At 39.9% G+C, this 21,225-nt stretch overlaps 1 non-coding gene across 1 annotated transcript; it reads left to right on the top strand.

Annotated features, from left to right (window-relative positions):
• Positions 1–14,608: 14,608 nt before the first annotated feature.
• LOC145168185 (small nucleolar RNA R71) lies at positions 14,609–14,715 on the top strand. The gene has a single exon (XR_013741757.1). It is a non-coding gene; the product is annotated as a small nucleolar RNA R71 (small nucleolar RNA).
• The last annotated feature ends 6,510 nt before the right edge of the window (positions 14,716–21,225 follow it).

The following is a 21,225-nucleotide window of genomic DNA, read 5'->3' as shown; positions in this document are numbered from 1 at the left end:
GTTGTTATAGTGCTCAAAACCCATCAGTGGTATCAGAGCCTAGGGTAGTTTTCTATTATATTTATGCATGGTTGATTGTTTAAACTTGAAGCAAAATGAAAATATGTTTCTGCCAGACTGAACTCGACGAGTTCATTAGCTGACTCGACGAGTTGCACTGTCTGGTGGCAGATTTTCGAGTTTTTTTTGGCATAAATTGGATTAGGATCATTACCACAAACTGTTTTGTATCATAAAATCTGTTTTTTTCTGATATGGTAATGATTATTCTCATCCAATTAAAAGATAATTGTCAAAATTTCAAAATTATTGTAAGTTTATATGATAGGCTAATTGTTTGTAAATTGTTGATTTGATATTATCTTGCCTTATGAGTTAGACTAGATCAATGACATATTACATGATAATTTTATTGGTTAAAATTGATCTAAATACTTTTAAAGAATTCCATAACTTGTCCTCAAGTTATGGAAAATGAAAAGTCTCATTCATAAAAATGCATTAACTCATAAGTTATGGAAACCAAGAGTTTTGAAGAGTTTCAAAACTTGCCCTCAAGTTTTGGAATTTGTAAAGTCTCATTCATGAAACATTTAATTCCAAATCCTAGGATTTTAAAAGTTTAAAACTCAACCCTTATACTATTATAATATTAAAAGTTTAATAATTATATATATATATATATATATATATATATATATATAAATAAGACAAGTCAGTCTTACCGTTAGTAGGTCTCACTCACGAAGCCAATCTATAAGGGGGTATAAGGATACTGCCTATAAAATGGTGGTTTAATGGGTGTCCACTCTCACCCACCGCTTCCTTGATTGGTGGAGGGTCGTTAGCCGAACGGGTAGAATAGGACATTAATTCTCATTAAAAGTATTATGATAATTATAAAGTAACTAAATGTTTTATTAAATTCCCAATCTTAGTTACTTTAGGAAAAAATTTGAAAATGATGCTATTCCATGAAATTGCACTTTGCACCTTGCCAAGTCGTTAGTGGAGCGTTAGTGGAGCGTTTGTGGTTAACCGGCACACAAACTTGGACTAGTAAGGGTGGCAAAGGGTAGCTCGATGTTTGTCATAGATCAATGGAGCGTGTGTGGTTTTCCGACACATTGATTAGGTGATAAATTACATCGAGTGTACCAAGCACATTTGCATGGTTATTCACACCTTGTTTGTGATCCTCGGTATCCCAGTCACAAACTTGAAGGTCATAATCGATATTTAAACATTCCATTGAAAAGTTCAATGAATCTCAAAAGAATCTAGGAATTTTAATTCATTTAAAACTTAATAATCAATTTAGTTTTTCATGGTGGAAATTGGTAAATCGTCATTTACCTACCTTCAAATATTTTCCAATTGGATTACGACATCGTTCTTCCGAATTGTAAAATATTGTGTTGGGTCCTAGCCTTAATATTTCATTTGGGTGTTATATTAAGGATTCTTATCTAATATAAACTTTGTCTTTCTTTTTCAGATGTCTTCCAACACCGCTTCTGGCTCAAACCCTTCTGGCTCTTTCTCCCTCATGAACTTGTGTGGGAGGGTCATCTTTGATTGTTCGAATTTCAATGATTGGATTCGGAACATTAGGATGGTCACTCGTTACGAGGTCAAGGAATATTTCCTCGATAAAGAGCCTAAGGATATTGATGAAGCCACGGATACTCGTGAAGAGGTTGCTGAATATAGGGCACATGAGAAGGACGCCATAAAGGTATCATGCATCATGCTTGCCATTATGACAGCTGAACTTCAAAAGTCCTATGAGGACTACTACCCTTTCAACATGCACCAAGACTTGATGGAAAGATACCATCAAAGTGCTCGTCAGGAAAGGTATGAAATCATCACTTCCATGATAACAACAAAAATGAAGGATGGAGAGTCCATCACGGCCCACTTGCAGAAAATGCAAAGGTTTGTGGACCGCTTGCTGAAGTTGAATGTTAACTTTGATGAAGATTTGGCCATTGATATTATCGTACACTCTTTGCCTCCTTGTTATGATCAGTTTCGTATGACTTATCATATGAATAAGGAGGAGGTCACTCTTAGCAAGCTTCAAGGCCTTTTGAGAACAGCTGAAAGTAGTCTAAAAGGAAAATCTATTGTATCTACTCCTACTCCTACTGTTGCTGCCCCAGTCGTGGCAATTGGACATGGGAAATGGAAGAAGACGAAGGCTCCTTCTAAGACCCGCAAGGGAAAGTCTCATGATGGATCCTCTTCTAGTGGGACCAAAGCTGGTTCTGCTAATCCCTCCACCAATCCAAAAGAAGCACAGTGCTTCTACTGTCATGATAAAGGGCACTAAAAGTGAAGCTGCCCCAAATACTTGCAGGATGTCAAGGATGGGAAGATAAAGCCCACCCATGCAGGTATTTACACTATTCTGTCTAATAACTCATCACATGCTAATTCTTGGGTCCTTGACACAGGTTGTGGTATTCACATTTGTTCTGATATGCAGGGACTAAAAAGAAGTATTGATATGGAGCACGGGAAGATGAACTTGATCAAGGGGAATAGGAAAATGTCGCATGTCACCAAGATTGGAGTTTATTCTTTATTGCTTAGTAATGGGTTAGAATTAGATTTGAATAGTTGTTGCTACTCGTCCGATATGGCGAGAAACATTATTTCCTTTCATGGTTTGTACCGACAAGGTTTTAGATTTTCATTTGATAATGAAATTGGTTCTATTAATGCTTTTTATAATGGTGTATTTTATTTTAAAGCATTGTCTTGTAATGATGTATATGAAACTGTGATGGTTTTAGACAACTTAGGAAATAATGTATTGCATATTGATCCGTCCAATAATTTGGACAAGTCATGCTTGTGGCATTGTCGTCTTGGACATGTCAACAAGAAGCGCATAGGCCAACTCCAAAAGGCTGGTGTGTTGGAGTCATTCGACTTAAAGTCGGATGACACTTGCGAATCTTGTTTGCTTGGAAAGATGACCAAGTCACCCTTTACTGGTACTTGTGAAATGGGTGACGGTTTGTTGGATCTCATACACACCGATGTGTGTGGACCCTTCAGATCCGCCACAAGGGATGCTAACCGCTTCTATGTGACTTTTACTGATGTTTACAGCAGATATGGCTATATCTACTTAATCAAGCATAATTCGGAAACCTTTGAAAAGTTCAAAGAGTTTAAACAAGAAGTGGAGAATCAATTGGGCAGGAAGATAAAGATGTTCCAATCTGATCGGGGTGGTGAGTATCTTAGTATCGAGTTCCACGACTATCTTAAGGAATTTGGAATTGTTTCACAATTGACGCCACCTAGGACACCACGTCTTAATGGTGTGGTTGAGAGACGCAATTGAACCTTGTTGGACATGGTTCGTACCATGATGAGTCGAGCTTCGTTACCTATCTCATTCTGGGGGTATGCCTTAGAGACTGCCGCCCATATCCTTAATCTAGTCCCTACTAAGAAGGTTTCCAAAACACCTCACGAGATGTTTACAGGGAAGGTTCCCTCGTTAGCACACATCAAGGTTTGGGGTTGTGAGGCTTTCGTGAGGCGTGAGACTCACGACAAGCTCGAACCTCGTAGTGAGCGTTGTATTTTCATCGACTACCCACATAAGTCTTTTGGATATCTTTTCTATAGACCGAGTGACAATGTTGTCTTTGTTGCGAGGAGAGGGGTTTTTCTAAGAGAGAGAGAGAGAGAGAACTCATATGCCAAGAGGACAGTGGGAGGCAAATTGACCTTGAAGAGCTTCAAGAGTTAAGTGATGAAGGAACCTCAAACACTAGCGCTCAACCTGAGGAGGAAACTCTTGTTGAACCAGTTGACGAGTCCTTAACTTTGAGGCGTTCCAGTAGAGTTAATGTTCCACCTGTGTTATATGGTTTCCATATTACTACAGATGGTGATACATTTATCAGTGATATCACACTGGTAAATTTGGATGAACCTAACAACTACAAGGAACCCATGGCAGGCCCCAAGTCTGCAAAATGGAAAGAGGCTTTGGACAGCGAGATTTAGTCCATGTATGACAATCAAGTTTGGAACTTGGGTGACAATGTACCAGGTCGTAAGACAGTTGGGTGAAAATGGATCTTCAAGAAGAAGACCGGCATGGATGGGAAAGTACACACATATAAGGCGCGATTGGTTGTGAAGGGCTTTACTCAAACTCATGGAGTTGCCTATGATGAGACCTTCTCACCAGTAGCGAAGATTAAATCTATAAGGGTTATACTTGCCATAGCTGCATTTCATGATTATGAAATATGGCAAATAGATGTCAAAACCGCTTTCCTTAATGAGAAGTTGGCTGAAGATGTTTACATGAGTCGGCCAGAGGGTTTTGTCAGTGCAAAGTACCCTAATAGAGTGTGTAAGCTTGAGAAATCCATTTATGGATTGAAACAAGCATCTCGCAGATGGAATCTTTTGTGTGGATGAGAAAGTCAAAGATTTTGGATTTTTAATAAGCGAGGATGAGTCATGTGTATATGTCAAAGCTAGTGGGAGTATAGTTAGCTTTCTGGTGTTGTATGTGGATGACATACTTCTCATAGGAAATGACATCCCAACCTTGCAGGAGGTTAAGTCCTGGCTTGGGAAGTGTTTCGCTATGAAGGACCTCGGGGAAGCTGCCTATATTCTAGGGATAAGGATATTGAGAAACAGGAGTAAAATACTAATAGGACTTAGTCAAAGTACCTACTTGTACAAGGTGTTGAAGCGTTTCAACATGGAGAATTCCAATAAAGGTGACTTACCTATCCAAAGCAATAACAAGCGGAGTAAGACTCAGAGTCCGAGTACAGAGGTCGAGATAGCAGATATGAGTCAAGTACCATATACTTCCGCAGTTGGCTCGATCATGTATGCTATGACTTGTACTCGCCCTGATGTGGCCTTTGCTTTGAGCATGGTCAGCAGATATCAAGGGAATCCTGGTAAAGCTCACTGGACTGCGGTAAAGAACATTCTTAAGTACCTGCGGAGGACTATGGCCTGGGTCCTTACCATCGGTGGGAGTGATGACTTGAGAGTGACAAGGTATAGTGACGCCAGCTTTCAGACTAACAGAGATACTTTCCGCTCTCATTCGGGTTGGGTATTTACCCTGAATGGAGGAGCAATAATTAGGAAAAGTTCCAAACAAGAAACAGTAGCTGATTCAACTTGCGAATTAGAGTACATAGCAGCAAGCGAAGCGTCGAAGGAGGCGATATGGATGAAGAACTTCATCGGAGACCTTGGAATTGTACCATCTATAAAGGAGCCTACAGAGATTTTCTGTGACAGCGAGAGTGCCGTCGCCTTAGCCAAGGAACCGAGGGATTAAGGCAGATCCAGACACATCGACATAAAGTACCACTTCATAAGACATCGGATAGAAGAAGGACTCCTCGTAGCAAAGAGGGTATCGTCAGAGGAGAACCCAACAGATCCCCTTACGAAGGGACTGAGTAGGGTTAAGCACTTGCAGCATGCGAGGAGCATTGGGCTGAAGGATGATATTAGTTTTAATGATTAGATAGCTATTTAGAAACTTGTAATAGATAAAATGTATTTGACATTCACCGAAATCACCTTGATTTCGGTCCAAGATAAACCGAGAACCAAGGTCTTCAGTATAGAGGGATTTCGGTATCGCATGTGTTCTCGGCCTTGATTGATTTCGGCTGAGAAGTGATTTCGGTCTTGGTGATTTCGGTCCATCACAACCGAAATCTCAAGGCTTTTAGGTCCCAAAACTAAAAATCCTAAAACAAAGTGTAAAAAGTGTTTTGTCTTCATTATTTGACTTTCATTTGACTTTCTTGACTTTTAATAACTTGAGTGACTTTTGTTGACCTGAAATAGCCGGTTGTCACATTATCCCCCCGTTAGAGGGAATTTTTTCCCGAAATTAGTACTAGAGTGGGCCCTCATGAACTAGGAAAAAGATGTTGGTACTTTTGTTTCATCTGGTCTTCTCGTTCCCAAGTGAATTCAGGTCCTCGCTTGGCGTTCCAGCGGACCTTCACTATTGGTATGCGGTTTTGTTTTGTTCTCTTGATCTCCATATCCACAATTTCCACAGGTTCCTCTACGAAGTGTAGGCTCTCGTTTATCTCGATTTCATCGAGTGGGATTACAAGTGTCTCGTCGGAAAGACACTTCTTTAGATTAGACACGTGGAAAGTGGGGTTTACGTTACAAAGTTCTTGGGGTAGTCGAAGTTTGTAAGCTACCGGGCCGATTCTAGCAAGAATCTTGAATGGCCCGATATACCTTGGATTCAGTTTGCCACGTTTTCCAAAATGTATCATTCCCTTCTAGGGTGAGACCTTTAATAGAACATGGTCACTAACCTAGAATTACAAAGGTTTGCGTCGCTTATCTGCATAGCTCTTTTGCCGATCCCTAGATGCTTTTAGTCGTTCCCGAATTTGGAGGATTTTCTCTGTTGTCTCCCTTATGATCTCAGGGTCGGTGAGAGTGTTGTCAGGAACTTGCCTCTTTGCTAGTTGTGTGTCACCCACTTCAGCCCAGCACAGAGGTGATCTGCACTTGCGTCCGTAGAGGGCTTCGAATGGTGCGACCTTGATGCTAGTGTGATAATTGTTATTGTATGAGAATTCGATGAGTGGTAAATGGGTATCCCAAGCTTTACCAAAGTCTATCACATAAGCTCTCAACATGTCTTCCAGCGTCTGATCGGTTCTCTTACTTTGCCTGTCAGTCTGGGGATGGTACGATGTACTCATGTTGAGTTCCTTTTGATCGAAGATGTGCTGAAGACTCTTATGGTCCGTGAATATTGTGCACTTCGTACCATAAAGGTAGTGCCTCCAGATCTTAAGAGAAAATACTACCGCTCCCAGTTCGAGGTCGTGTGTGGTATAGTTGACCTCGTGATTCTTAAGTTGTCTCGAGGCATAGGAAATGACATTTCCTCGTTGCATAAGTACACAACCTAACCCTTCCTTGGAAACATCGCAGTAGACCACAAAATCTTCCATCCCTTCTAGAAGGGACAAGATCGGGGCGCTGCATAGGGCTTGCTTTAGTGTTTGGAAAGCAGTTTCTTGTTTCTCCTCCCCGTTGAAGGTTACACCCTTCTGAGTCAAGGTGGTGAATGGCTTTGCGATCTTGAAAACGTTTTGTATGAACCTCCTGTAGTAGCCAACGAGGCCTAAGAATTGACGAATTTCAATTGGGGTTCTTGGTGTCGTCCAGTTTTCGATTGCCTTGATTTTGGAGGGATCTATGTGTATCCCTTCCTCCCTGACCACGTGACCTAGGAAATCCACCTTTCGAATCCAAAATTCGTATTTCGAGAACTTCGCATACAACTTCTCCGCCCTTAATGTTTCCAAGACTTATCGTAGGTGTTGACTGTGTTCTTCCTTACTTCGTGAGTAGACTAGTATGTCATCGATGAATAATATCATGAATTTGTCTAAGTGAGGTCGGCATACACAGTTCATCAAGTCCATGAACACCGTGGGTGCATTTGTTAATCTGAAGGGCATTACTACGCATTCGTAGTGACCATAGCGAGTTCTGAATGCGGTCCTGGGAATATCTTCCTCCTGGACTCGCAGCTGATGGTACCCGGATATTAGATCGATCTTTGATACGTAACTTGATCCTTGTAGTTGGTCGAAGAGGTCGTCGATTCGAGGTAAAGGATATCATTTTTTGAGGGTGAGTTTATTTAGTTCCCGGTAGTCTATGCACATGCGGAATGATCCATTGTTTATCAGTTCGTTCAGTTGACTGGACAATTCCTGATGAATCATTTGCTTATCAGTTCGTTCAGTTGACTGGACAATTCCTGCATTTCTGCAGGTGCTAAACGCTATGGGGATTTGGCTACGGGGGTGGCTCCGGGAATCAAGTCGATTCTGAACTCGACTTGGCGTTCCGGAGGTACTCCTGGGAGGTCTTCGGGAAATATGTCGGGGAAGTTACAGACTTCGGGAATATCCTTGATGTCTTTTACTTCTTATTTCTTATCCACCACGTGAGCTAAGAAAGCGTAGTATTCCTTGTGTAGATACTTTTGAGCCTTGACGTAAGAGATGATTTGTAGGTTTGTACCGGGTTTGTCGCCATAAATGACAAAGGTTTCGCTACTTGGAAAATTAAGGAGAACGGCTTTTTCGTAACACAGGATATAGGCATGGTGAGGACTTAACCAATCCATGCCAATGATGACGTCAAAACTTTTTATTGTGACCGGCATTAGGTCGATTTGGAAGGAATAGTTGTTTAGAGTGAGGGTACATCCTACATATATATCGTTAGTGCTCTCTGCCTTACCATTTGCCATTTCTATGGTGAATGTGTCATTTAGTGATTGGGGATTTTGTTTAAGTAAGTGTTTAACCTTATGGCTCACGAAACTTTTCTCCGCACCACTATCAAAAAGTACGCATGCATATGAATTATTGAGGTGGAATGTACCGGTAACTACGATAGGATCATTCATGGCCTCCTAATGCCCCATTGTTAAAACTCTTCCCATGCCTCCGTCATTCCTTGCTTTTGGACAATCCCTCTTGAAATACCCCATTTCACCACATCCGTAGCAAGCCTGACTCACTCTGTTATTAGTGGCTTGGGTAGTTTGTTGTGCTGGTGCCTTACAAAAGCGTGCGGTGTGCCCCTTCTTGTTGCAATTATTGCAATGCATCTCTAGGTAGGCTCCAGAATGATGAAAGTTGCACTTGTTGCATTTTGGGAGAGTTCCAACATATTGATTGGCGAGTGCTGGAGCGGCAGGAACAGTAGCAGCGTGAACTGCCACAGTATGTTGTTTCTTTGTGGGCTTTTGTGTCGGCTGGCCCTTCCTCTTGTTCCAAAATTTCTTTTTGTTGTCTCCCCCTTTTGCTTGCTCGGGGGTGGCCGTCATAAAGCCTTGGCAGACTCCATGATCAAAAAGCGTTTGTGCCAGGCGTTTGGCACTGCCAAAAGTGGATGGGTTTGCAGATATCACATTTCCTTGAATCTGGGGGGATAGTCCCCAGATGTATCGCTCCACCTTTATACTTTCCGGGGTGACCATCCCGGGACATAATATTGCTAGATCGCTAAACCTGGAAGTATAGGCTGCAATGTCGGAGTCCTTCATTATAAGATTCCAGAGCTCTTGCTCTAGATTTTGTACCTCGCCCCTCGGGCAGTATTCTGGTAGCATCAGAATTTTCAAGTCTTCCCAACTCATGGCATTGGCCACTAGGAGAGTCAACGATTTGACATAACCGTTCCACCAGGAGAGGGCTCTATCCATGAATGTGCAAGCTGCGAATTTGGCCTTGTTAGCTTCTGGGCATGCGCAGATTTCGAACACTGACTCTGTTTTCTCGAACCACCTTGTTAGAGCAATAACAACTCTGTTGCCATCAAAAGACTTTGGTTTGCCATTTGTGAAGTCTTTGTAGGAACATTCCCTCGGGTGGCCCTGGCTATCTCCCTTGTTAGTATTATTGGTACCGCCTCCCGTCCCACTGGCACCATTTGTGCTGATTTGCACCATGGCGGCTGCCACAGCGGCTGTTACAGCAGCTTGGAAAATGGTAGTGTCCATCTGTGGAGGTGGTGGCGGTGGTGGAGGTGGTGGTGTGTTGTTAACACGCCTGATAGATTTACGTGGTGGCATCTTTCTGCTATAAGGTTTAAATATGTTTTCGAATTAGAACATCTTAACTATAAGCCTGTTTATGTCGACTGTAAGAATAATGGTATGGAAGACACATAAATGGCCTAATTGTGTAGTCCTATAGTATCATAAAAATACTCCTATAGTATTTTAAACTTGGTATTTGATTCTTAATATTTCTTAATATATAGGGTTGGTAAGTTGTAGACTCGTTGTTCACCACGATCATTCCCAAACACATGTTAGTCATATCTCACATAAATATAGTTGATCAGACTATATTTATTCCAGATATGATTACATAACTATCTAGGCTTAACCGCAACGCCCAACTTATCTAAATACCTTTATATGGTTCTTATTACGACACTATTCTAGTATACATGCATGTACATATACTTTTATAAAAAAAATACTTATATTTTAAAAGTATACTTTTAGTCAGAGCATTTTAGCCCCATTGTATTTATAGTTGTATATCTTACATGGTTAGATATACTTAGTTCACTATAAACAATGCTCTGATACCAATTTGTTACACCCCCAAACCGAGGAAACGACGGAAACGTCTGGGGTGGATGACTTTCATGTACAGTATCATAACAATTGAATAATTGAGATCAAAGCATTACAACCATCATATTGATAATTTAATATTTACATTGAGTTCGATTCATTGTTTGTTTGACTCCAAAAACATAAGACAAAAATATAAGACGTGACACTGTTACGCTCCATCTTCACAAAACCTGTGTGGGTACCTGTCCACTGATTCCCTGAGAATACAAGTGGTTTTGAAAAAGAGTCAACATTTAAGTTGGTGCGTTCATAAGCATTTTGTATGAATAAGATATGTCATGTTCCTTCAAAATGATAGTGTGTTCTTCCAGAAAATCCAATATTTTCTTTTAAAGTAAATTGTAGTCTTAGGAACCCTAAGACTAAAAATGTATAAGTATTGTTGTACTCTGAAGTAGTATAATGTAGTTTTATATCTTTATAAAACCATTTGAATGCATGTTTCCAGAAATGTAAATTGTATTGTACTGGAAAATAAAGTAATGTAGTTTTCTCTAAATAAAACCATTTGAAGGTATGTATGTATTCGTAAACCAAACGTATTGTTAATACCCCTTGTAAGTTATTATAACCATGCTAATGACCTAGTTGGCCTGTTACGACGTTCTTCAGACATCGGAATGGTACCACGTTTGTCACCCCAGACCTGCCGGTCCAACTGTAGCTAACAGTTTAGGTGCGGGATTGTCAGTCCCGTATAGATCTATACACAAGTGTCACGCTCTCTTACGGGAGATTTTGGTTATAATACAGGAACTTTAGTTTGTACTTTGGTAAGTATGGTGAAGGTATGTCTCATAAATCCATATTAATGGTTTACGTGTAGTATAATGAAAATTCATTTTGTAATGTGGAACTATTATCCTTCCATAGTAGTTACGTGGTGTAAAATAATTATGCCTTTAAATAATTAGTTTTGTACTGTATCCTGAAATGGTAAAATAGAGTGTATGTCCCATAAACTATACCTATTATAGTTTATAAAAATGTTTCGTTGTATTGAAGAATCCTTTGTATGTACATTATCATTTTTACTATGATAATAAATGGAATGAAATAATTATATATGTATTTTTATATAATTATACCCTATTTCTCAACATATTACAAAATGGTTAAAGTCTTATAAACTATATTTATAAAGTTTATTATTGTAATCAAATTTGTACCCATATATATATATATATATATATATATATATATATATATATATATATATATATGAGGTGATAATGATGTGATGTTTGCATTGGATTGTGCAATTTATCTCATTGGAAAAAGTGCCACCGGATAAGATTTGTGATTTCGGCCTATCTTCACCGAAATCACCTTGATTTCGGTCCAAGAGAAACCGAGAACCGAGGTCTTCGGTCTAGAGGGGTTTCGGTCTCGCATGTGTTCTCGGCCTTGATTGATTTCGGCCGAGAAGTGATTTCGGTCTTGGTGATTTCGGTCCATCACAACCGAAATCTCAAGGCTTTTGGGTCCCAAAACTGAAAATCCTAAAATAAAGTGTAAAAAGTGTTTTGTCTTAATTATTTGGCTTTCATTTGACTTGCTTGATTTTTATTAACTTGAGTGACTTTTGTTGACCCGAAATAGCCGGTTGTCACAGATCGAATTCTGAAATTGTGTGGAAAGCTTGGACTTCTTGTATAATGGCTGGAAACAGTACTTCTGGACCATCTTCATGTGAATGTAAATGTGTCGGATTGAAATAAATCAAATAACCATTCTCAAAAAGTGTGTTGAGCCTCAAACACGTCATGGGAAAGCAACAACACGACGTGATGTATAGCTTGAAGTCGTAATGGTCGCTAAATTTACAATCGCCACGATGTGGTCAAGTGTTGCCACGTCGTTGTTGTGGTCGGATGCACTCGCGATAAAATCAATTGCCACGCCGTGGTGATGATGTCCACATCGTGGTGTCTTCTCAGAGAACCTTGTAAGATCTAAAGTAATGCATCGACTCTTCATAATGGTAAGGACCATTCTCGGTCTTTCTTTCTGTAAAATCCTTCAAAATTCTCCTCTTTTTCATATGGGAACCCCACGCTTATCCAAGAATATGGTCTTTAATTATAATCTTCACAAATAGCACAACTTCTTCATCCATTAAGCTCCTTCACCACTTCACTTTCTTTCTTTTTCTAACACTACAGAATAAAATCATAAGACAAGAGAAACACATGATCATTTGGTTAAACTAAAAATAAAAACTAAAAACTAACAACTAACAACTAAAAATGAAAAAGAAATCAAAAGGAAAAGAAAATGCAAACTCTAAAACGTCAGGTTGCCTTCCGAAAAACGCTTCTTTTTGAGGAGTCATGAGCCAGACTCCTTCCCACTCTACATTGTTGCGGTTGGGAATGGGATCTCCTTTTTATCCTTTTGCTCTTTCCATTTTCACTTGTAAGCCTCAACCCTTCTTTTGTATGCCTTCTTCGAATTCTCCTTCTTCTTTTTATTGGTACTTTCCTCATGTTTGCGCTTTACCCCTTTTCCTTGCTTTTTCACCTTGTTTCTCTTCTTGCCATTTTCTTTAATACCTTCCATATCCAACTCCAGATTGACCATTGTAGGCTCCTATAATTCCCCACCCATGTCTTCATCAGTTATCTTCATTTCTGCATATAGGTCCTCTTCGATTTCATCAATTTCCTCTTCCAATTGAACCTTAGGTGTAGTAAATGTGATCACCTCAAATGTCATAGGAATCGCGACTCTTGGTTTTTGAACTTTTGACTTTGTCACCATGGGGCTTCTCCCAAACCTTTAACGCCTGTTTCATCATCTTTTCAGTTGCAACTAGCTCATCAAGATCTTCTTCCATAGCATCCATCTTTAACACTTCATCTTTTGGCACTTCAGTACCCACTTTTGGACTCATATCAAAATTAATTGCTTCATCTTCCACACGAAGTATGAGCTTTGAGTCATGGATATCTACTAATGCTCTTGCGGTACTAAAAAAATGGTCTCCCCAAGATAATGGGAAGGTCTTCATCTCCCTTCATGTCGAGAACCACACGGTGAACCGGAAAAACAAATTTTCCCACTTTCACCAATAAGTCATCAATTATTCCTCGTGGGTATGTGGTCGATTGATCCGCCATGTGAATTGTCATCCTTGTGTCTTGGAGCTTTGGTAATCCAAGCTTTTGGTAGAAAGAATAAGGCATAAGGTTAATTCTAGCTCCTGAATCAGATAAAGCATTAATAAAAGTGGAATTGCCAAATTCACAAGGCAAGGTGAGTTGCCATGGATCTCCCATCTTGATTGGAAAACCTTTGATAATCGCGGTTGAACACAAACAATTAAGCACAATGGTTGAGGCTTTCTCCAACTCCTTACGATTATTGAGAGTGAGAGCACTTGTTCCATGATTTTCCTCTATTCGGGCTCTAGAGAATGCTTGATTACTCGATATGGGAATGGCAAAGAAGGCTGATATGAATTTAGGAGAAAAATTTTTTGTCCTCTCTATACCACAACGTGTTCATGTCACCACAATGTGGTGAATCATCACAGAATGATTCATTTTTTTTCTTTTTTTGCTCTGGGCTTCTCTTCTTCCAAACACGACTTGGGCAGCATAGTAGCTGCTTCATAGGTCATAAATCGCTCAGAATAAACCTCTTCTTCGGTGTAGATTGCCATTACATGAGGTTGTGATTTTGGGACTTTATTTTTAAGTGGTAATCTCTCATTGACAAGTATAGTGAGTTGCCCAAGTTGAGTCTTTATGTTTTTAATGCAAGCTTGATGATTTCTCACATTGGCATCAGTAGTATCATGTCTCTTTTCATATGCTTCCATAAACTTATGAAGTACTGACTCAAAATCCCTCTTTTTCAGATGGTGGTTGCTCTTTTTGATAGAAGCCTCTACCGGTTTGTCTATACTTTTCATCCTTTTGCTTCTTATACTCTTCATATGGCAACCATTCCTTTTTGGGTTTCCTCCAATCTTCATCATACTTATCACCACTAGAGTAGAACACTTGTGCTTTCTTGTTCTCATTTTCATCTAAATCACAACCCTTGGTCAAATGTGGACCACTACAATTATCACATCCAACTCTTATGGCATGAATGGATTGATCCAATTTTGTCATTCACCTATCCATATTATCTAGTTTAGCTATGATTATAGCCAAGTTCTCGTTCCCTCTATCTCCATTTCATCAAGTAACATCGTCTCGTGGATTATGGTACTCACGTGAATGCTTTGCAAACTCTTCAATTAACTCTTTGATAGTTGTCGGCTCCTTCTTCGTCGTAGGTCGTTGAGAATTAAGAAGTTGTCTAGTCGTGACATTCATTCCATCATAGAAAATGGAAACTTCTTGTTGGACATTCAAATCATGTTGAGGACAACTTCGAAGCAAACCCTTTTACCTCTCCCAAGCTTAATACAATGACTCTCCAACCTGTTGTTAAAAGCTAGCAATCTTCTTTTTAAGCTTCGAGATCTTCGAATGTGGACTAAATTGTTCAATAAAAGCATCACGAAGATTTTCCCACATGGTAATGGATCCGGGCACTAGAGACTTCAACCAAACCTTAGCTTCACTGGTGATGCCACTGGAAGCATCTTTAGTAACATGGATTCTCGCACATTTGGAACATGAAAGTAGTTGGCAATGTCTTTAACTTCATCAATGTGCTTCAATGCATCTTCATACTCTTTGTTGTCAAAAGGTATGTACATGCTCATGGATAGAATGTTACCTTTGAGCTTGAAACTTCTCTTGGCTGGTATCTCGGATGGAACAAAACATGGTCGATGTTCTTCACGTATCCCCTTCTTGTAATCGCCCATTTTCATTCTTGTAATATCTGCCATCTCTTCAACCTCACTTTTTACCTCTTCCTCATCTAAAATTTCTTCGGTAGATGTTTTTGGCTCGTACCCTACTTCCTTCTTGCTTGGAGTCTTCTCAAAAAGTTTGAATTTGTTGGATTTGAAAGTATTGCTCCATTCACCCTTCTTTTCTTTTTTCTTGTGAAAAGTTGATTTTGGATCTTCTAGTGAAGGAACAATTGGAGTTTTAGATCCTCGGGTCATAAATCACTATAACAAAACAGAAAAAAAAACAAAAATACGTAAAAATGAATAAAAATCACTAAACCATAAATTAACTGAAGCGAGACCACGACATGGTTGTAAATCGGAGAGAAGAACAAAATTAAGTACTTGCAGAAAAGTAATTTCTTGTGGTTTTTACCCCACAAAAAGGATCGAATAACTAAAAGCAATTAAACTATAAACAAAATAAGTCGGGTATCGATCACAAGGAACGAAATTCAATTAAATAAATTAACTACAAGTAAGCAAGCAAAGAAAACAAAGTAACTCCAAGAATTAAAAGAATCCTTCTCCTTAGATCCGATTTCACTTTCTCCTATGGTTGATTTCTAATGGTTGGATTATATTGATTACCAATTATGTAGCTATTATGATCAAATATCTAGGCCTTACCAATTTATGAATTAACAAGCAATGAGCATGCATAAGTTAAACACTAAATCGATATTAAGCACAATTGGACTATGAATAATAATAGTTATCTTCATATGATCAATTCAAGCAACCAAGCACAAATTAAGATTAATTATGCTCTCTAACACAGTTAAAGTTACTAGCTTTAATTACTTACTCTAAGATGTGATTAATCCTAACTCTAACTATTTAATGATCATAAGCAATTAGGGAATAGATTCATGCAATTAATATGATCAATTAACACACAAAATCTGATTTATAAGCAACATAAACTAGAACTAAAATATAGTATGGTTTATATATATCAAACACAAGTAAAACCAAATATAATCATACAAATATCAAAATCAACACATATGGATCAAGTTCATCTTCACCAAACAAAAGTAAAAGGTATTTACCCTCTCATTGTAGCAGAAAAACATAATAGATCCATGTAAAAGAAACTAGACATAAGTATGAATAGCAAACCAAGTAGATCAATGTTGAATTCTTCTAAATCTTCTTCAATCCTTGAGCTTCGATTAAATTTCGATCTTCTTCTGGGTTTCTCAGGGTTCTTAGTTGCAATTCACCTCAGAAAACCGAATGCATTCCCCCTGATTTCGACATAATGTCCAGGATTTTATAATTGTCTAAATTTGACCACCACGTTGTGGTTGACCGCCACTACGGCGTGGTCCTCGAGTAAATCCAGTGTCTGCCAAGTCAGCTGTGATGGTCTCAAACTTTCTAATCACCACGTCGTGTTGGAAATCACCACGACGTTGTCTTCAGTCCTCTTTTCTTCTTCTTTTGTTTGTGCTCCCGTTTCCTGCTTCCAGCTCCTCGTATGCCTCCTTTTTATCTCGAGCAAGTCTTCACCTTCACCACGACGTGGTCTTCAGTCCTCCATTCTTTTTCTTTTGTTTTTGCTCCCGTTTCCTGCTTCCAGCTCCTCATATGCTTCCTTTTTATCCCGACCAAGTCTTCACCGCTACAAATCATATTTTAAACATAATAAGTATCTTTTGTTCCGAAATAAACAAAATTATAGCTAAAAGTATTATAAATATGCATGAATTATATAGTTAAATATACACATATCAATATCTCTTGGCTCTCGATGCTAAACAAAGAGTCGGGCCATGTGAAGCTCCCTCACCAGGAATAACCTGTTCTCCCCCACTTGGGGTTTAAACTCTCACTAGCTGGCACTCACAGTCAATCATGGCCCCATTGGGGCCTAACCAGCCCATCCCAACAATAACCTTCGATCCTCGCAGAGGAATCGACATCAAATCAATGGAGTATCTCTCATTAAACAGATTCAGGACACACCCATATTGAACCCTCGAAGCACTCACGGAATGGTCATCTGCAATCTCAATCTCCAATGGGTAATCTAGAGTTTCGGGAGCATCACAAAACTTCTTGCTAAGCACAATAGATACAAAGGATCGAGTAGCACCCGAATTAAACAACACATGAGCAACCATACCATTGTCTAAAAAGATCCCTATATAAGATCAGATTTAACATGAACATAATAAGAAAATAAATAAAGGATAAGAATAAGTCATGTACTAGTAACCACATCCAGTGCTACGTGGGCCTCATCGGTGGTCAGCTGAAATGCCCTGATGTTCACCACAGGTGTCTCCTCCTTTCCGTGGCGGCCATCAGTAATCCTCAAGGTGGCTGGTGCAAGCACCGTCGATATCCCTCCTGCTAATCTCGTATAATCGGCCTTTTTATGGCTGGTCTGATTGCAATGAAAGCAAATCAGAGCACTCTGGGGGCAGTCCCTACTCAAATGACCCGACTGACCACAACTGAAACATCCTGAACCCGCCGCTTGACATGCCCCGTTGTGCGTCTTTCCGCACTTTCCACAACGGCCCCGACCCTGCTGGCCTCTGGTGCATGAATCAGAAGTCTTGGGCTTCTTATCCTGTCCCGCTATTGTCTGCACCTACTCCAGATTGCGCTTCGTCCAAAGCTCCATCTCAATCTCCCGCTCACGGGCCTTCTCAATCATATCATTCAGGTTCTTGCACCCCGAAAAGCTCACAAACTCCATGATGTCATCTCTCAACAAATCATGGTATCTCGTCTTCTTCATCTCCTCATCTGCAGCGTACTGCAGAACCAACAGAGCCCTCTCACGGAACTTGGCGGTAATCTCTGCCACAGTCTCAGTAGTCTGGTGAAGGTCCTGGAACTCCCTTTCCAGCTGGTGCACCTCGATCGCTGGTGCAAACTCCTTCTGGAACCTCGAAACAAACTCCTCCCAAGTCATGACTGCCACTTCTATAGACTCTACAGCTCGACCAACCTCATCCCACCAATCACGTGCCCGGTCCCTCAGTAGGCATGATGCAAATCCCACATTTTCCCCCTCAGGGCAAAAACTCATCCGTTGAGCATTCACCATGTCATTGATCCAGTGTCGACTAGCAATAGGGTCCTTAGCTCCAAATAACTTTGGAGCTCCATACGCCTTGAACTCTATAAAATAGGGAGTTCGTGCTCCAATCTGACCCGCAACAATCTCGACTCAAAAGGACCTGAGTCGCTCATCCATAAGCTCCATAATCCCCTCCTTGATGGTACCAAACATCACAAGAGTAGCATCCAAGATACCGCGAGTAACCTCGGCCGCAAAGAACTCGCGCAACCTCTCATCAATTGGTTATGTGCCTGAGATAGAACCTGAACCAAAACCAGAGCCCGAACCTCCTCCTCGAGTGATCATCACCATACTCAAACTGAAATACAAACATATAAACAATTAGCATAATCTCGAGGGAACTTGAAATATACATGTCTCCTTAGAGTCCCCAAGTCTGTTTCTGCCTCAAGTATAGATCATGTGCTTCCAGTAGTACGGGCCCAATACTACCTTTCACACCTATCTGTACCATCTTCAAGAGCCTTCCTGATTCCTTTAAGTCACCACACTAGAACTAAATGCCAATCCTATGCTAAACAACATACATATCCTAGACTCTCCTAGGAATCCTCAACTCCCACCTCTTACAATACCAAGAACCTCAATGAACACTGCCGGTTGCCTTATACATGCAAGTTATACACAAAATGGAACCATATAGACTGTCAAATGATGATTCTACGCTAAGTCCACAACCAAACAAGGAACAAGAAATGAGGCTAAATCAATCATTCTAGGACAATATGATCCTAATCGTATACAACTTTAAAAGCATACACTTAGCAATTAACTGAGCCAATATCAATTCCAAGTAATGCGTAGCATCCAATCCTCCTAGGCTATAAGGCATCACACAAATCAGGTAATTCTGTCATATGATTTTTGAAGGAATCCTTAGCCCTAATCTAGCATGCCATTTACATATCAAGCATACTAATCATAACACATAAGTATGGGTAATTTAGGAACCACTTACTTGAGCTCGGCTGATTGCACGCATCACACCCCTTTTTACTTAGTAAAATCTTTTTAGAAATTCAATTTCTTTTTCTGTGAAAAGATTACAATTTCCTCAATTTGAGTTCTGACATACCCAAAAGTGTGCCTGAATCCCTCAAACAAAGGCTCTGATACCAACTTGTAACAACCCAAAAACAATGGTAAAATTTTTCATTTTAAGATTCAATAGTTTCATTCATCATTTAGTTCAAAACCATCACCAAAGGTAATATCAAATATCATAGTACAAATATCCAAAAAGTGTGGAAATCACAAGCAGATGATGTTGTGTCATTACATCGGGCCCTTCCCCTTTGTACCGAAAGTACCTGAAACCATAAACTTAAACTATAAGCAGAAGTCTTAGTGAGTTCCACCAAAGTACCACATACCAAACAAATAAACTGCGCCTAGCCCTGTAGTATATTCCAACTCAATAGAAATATATGGGCCCAGCCTCGGCGCCCCGTCGTGGGGTTTATTTCAACCTGATGAACGATAGTAGGCCCCGCCCCGGGGTCTATTTCAACCCGATCAAACAATAATAGACCCCACCCTGGGGTTTATTTCAACCCAATCATACCATGATGGCTCCCACCCTAAGGTTTATTTCAACCCGAATATGCAAACATATATACCACATTCACATAACAGCTAGCATTTTACATAACAGGATAATAGGTCGGCATTGGTTCCTTCGACCCATGGGTATAATGAGGATACTCACCTCACAGACAGACGAAATAGTTGCTACAACACGCTACTCCGAAAACCAACTCTACCGGTCAGCTTTACAAATAACAGTGACCAAAACTCAGACTATAGCTCAACATACCGAAAACACCCCTAAGTCAAACTTAGTTAAATCCTAGTCAAAGTCAAAAGTTAACCAAGCTAGTCGCCACGTTGTGGCCTTCTTGACCACTTCGTGGCCACAAACCGACAAAACAAGCGGGTCTTTACCAAGTCACCACGTCATGGCGACCTCAACCACACCGTGATGACGAGTCTGGACAACTTAAACCGTTATGACATTTCCTTCAACTACAAAAGCTCCAAGGCCCATATCTTGTCTTTCCATGGTCTTGATGGGTAAGGTTTCCAACTTTATCCCTCAAACCCTCACATAAGCCAAAGTCCCAACGCTAACCACTAATGGTAACCTAATGTATCAAGATTCTCATTAAGCACAAAATCCTTAGAGTTGCACCTCCAAAGTTTCTAGAAAGATTTCACACTCCAAAGAGACCTTAAAAATCATAGCTTTATGGACTTGCATGCCAAATACATGCCTTTTCCATTTTAGGTCAAAAATAGTGTTTGATGACTAAAACCCCATGCATGACATCAAAACTTGATTATAATTATAATTCAGATCTAAGACAGTAAATGCTCTATTTGACCTGGAGATTCATAAAGTTGCAAACTTTATGAGATCTCATTACTTAATTCCATCAAAACATGGAAAAAGGGGACAAAACAAGATATCTAGCAACATGGCAAGAAAAGGTTGAGTTTTGGGCACTCACCAAAGTCCAAGAGATAAGCTTAGCTGAAGAAATGACACTTGCCAAGTAACTACCTCACCAAGAGCTTCCTTCTCCTTCTAAAATCACCAAAAAGCACCAAAAATGAGTTCACAACTTCAATGGAGGCTAGGGTTAGGGTTTCTGAGTTTGGGACGAAGATAGAGGCTGAAACCCTAGCCTTAATGTTTCTTATATAGGGTTTAAAGCCCGAAATTAGGGGTTTCACTAAAACACCTGCCACGTCGTGGTGCCCCAAGACCACTCCATGGCGGTTCATTTAAATCTTGTGATCCAACATGTTCTGCCACATCGTGGTGATGCTCCACCACGTCGTGGCCACCCCTTATAAAGTAAATACATGAAATTTGAATCATACCTGGATTGGATGTTACACTATAGAGCAATTGTTATCAATGGTAAATTCACGAACAGACATAAGATTTTTTATGATGTTGGGTTTGATAAGAACATTATTTAAGTGAAGGGTACGGTGAGGAGTTGGAAGAAT

Source organism: Lactuca virosa, chromosome 3, assembly GCF_052849685.1.
Source record: "Lactuca virosa cultivar CGN04683 chromosome 3, Lactuca_virosa_CGN04683_v6, whole genome shotgun sequence".
Classification (NCBI taxonomy): Eukaryota; Viridiplantae; Streptophyta; class Magnoliopsida; order Asterales; family Asteraceae; genus Lactuca; species Lactuca virosa.
Note: the sequence above shows the minus strand (reverse complement) of the source record. Positions and strands in the feature narration are given on the sequence as shown.